Source organism: Octopus bimaculoides, chromosome 18, assembly GCF_001194135.2.
Source record: "Octopus bimaculoides isolate UCB-OBI-ISO-001 chromosome 18, ASM119413v2, whole genome shotgun sequence".
Lineage (NCBI taxonomy): Eukaryota > Metazoa > Mollusca > Cephalopoda > Octopoda > Octopodidae > Octopus > Octopus bimaculoides.
This window is the reverse complement of record NC_068998.1, coordinates 11,793,751-11,795,574: the sequence shown is the minus strand read 5'-3', so window position 1 is coordinate 11,795,574 and position 1,824 is coordinate 11,793,751. Positions and strand designations below refer to the sequence as shown.

Genomic DNA, 1,824 nt, shown 5'->3' with positions numbered 1-1,824 from the left:
AGGAGAAGGGAAAGGAGGAGGTGGGAAAGAGAAGAAGAAGAAGAAGGAAGAGAAGAAGAAGAAGAAGAAGAAAGAAGAAGAAGAAGCAGGAGGAGAAGGAAAAGGAGGAGGTGGGAAAGAGAAGAAGAAGAAGGAAAAGAGAAGAAGAAAAGGAAGAAGAAGGAAGAAGAAGAAGCAGGAGAAGGAAAAGGAGGAGGTTGGAAAAGAGAAGAAGAAGAAAAAGAAGAAGAGAAAGAAGAAGGAGAAGGAGAAGAAGCAGGAGGAGAAGAAGCAGGAGAAGAAGAAGCAGGAGAAGAAGAAGCAGGAGAAGAAGAAGCAGGAGAAGAAGAAGCAGGAGAAGAAGAAGCAGGAGAAGAAGAAGCAGGAGAAGAAGAAGCAGGAGAAGAAGGAAAAGGAGGAGGTGGGAAAGAGAAGAAGAAGAAGAAGAAGAAGGAAAAGAGAAGAAGGAGAAGAAGGAAGAAGAAGAAGAAGGAGAAGAAGAAGAAGAAGCAGGAGGAGAAGGAAAAAGAGGAGGTGGGAAAGAGAAGAAGAGAAGAAGAAGAAGAAAAAGCAGGAGAAGAAGCAGGAGAAGGAAAAGGAGGAGGTGGGAAAGAGAAGAAGAAGAAGGAAAAGAAGAAGAAGAAGAAGCAGGAGAAGGAAAAGGAGGAGGTGGAAAAGAGAAGAAGAAGAAGAAGAAAAAGAGAAGAAGAAGAAGAAGAAGAAGAAGGAGAATAAGAAGGAGAAAAAGAGGAAGAAGAAACAAATAAAAAGAAAATGGGAAAAAAAAAATTTTTTATCCGGACTTCATCTTTCGTGAAGGACATTTACATTCTCCCATCCTTGCATTCAACTTTTTAAAGCATTGGACGAAGGAAATAATTGCAATAATTTAGTCGCAGGGAGCGGTAGAGGCGAGAACAAGTTTTTATATTTTTATTATTATTATTATTATTATTATTATTATTGACGACACAGACAGCAATTATTAGTAGTGGGAGAAAAAATAGGCATAACTACTGCTAGTAAGTAGTTTAAATATAGTTTTGCTGTTGACAACGGCTGTCAACGAACTTACAGATGACAACCTACAGAAAGTTTTCTATCTTCATAATATTTACCACGTTTGTTTCGTTGGATGTATGTTCGTTTACGAAGGAAAGTTCAGCTGAAGGTAAGTTTGAAAAAATCTTTAAACATTGTTCCATGATTGTTTTTACAGAAGGTGACAGGCAGTGGGTTGTCTGCTAGATCAGGGGTTTTCAAACTGTGGTCCGCGGACCACAGGGGGTCCGCAAGGACAAGACAGCAAATACTTTTTATGGGCAATTTGATTTTATATATGTTTTTTAATCGAAATCTTTTAATTGACAATAAACCTATTTGTTAAATACTGTTAAATAAATAAATGTAAAAATATATTATTTTAAGCAAACATTTATGTATAAATTTCATAAGCGTTTATAAGGTAAAGCCTGAAATATAAAGGGGTCCGCAAGTCAAAAAGTTTGAAAACCCTTGTGCTAGATAACAGAGAGTGATATATAGAGAGACATAAAAAATTAACGTGTTAGCTTTCCCAGCTTAAGATAGATTTATCAAATAACAAACATTTTAATATGCATTAATGTAGATGCATGCGAGTGTACATGTGCTCGCGCGTGTGTACAGTGACAGAAGTGTAGTTTTTGGATCAAGTGACACGTTAAGATCCAGAAGGTTAAGATTGGCAAGAAGGGGTAAGTTACTGTAAGGTCCTACATAAAAAGCTGAAAAATTAAAGGAATGGGGTTCCTTTCTTTCATAACTCTCACTTTTATATATATATATATATATATATATATATAT

General features: G+C 36.3%; 1 protein-coding gene across 1 annotated transcript in view; it reads left to right on the top strand.

Annotated features, from left to right (window-relative positions):
* The first annotated feature begins 992 nt into the window (after positions 1-992).
* Positions 993-1,824, top strand: part of LOC106868662 (nematocin receptor 2) — a 22,845-nt gene continuing 22,013 nt past the window's right edge. Inside the window, exon 1 of the mRNA XM_014914039.2 lies at positions 993-1,150. The gene's annotated coding sequence lies outside the window, so the exon portion shown is untranslated. The remainder of the gene's footprint in view (positions 1,151-1,824) is intronic.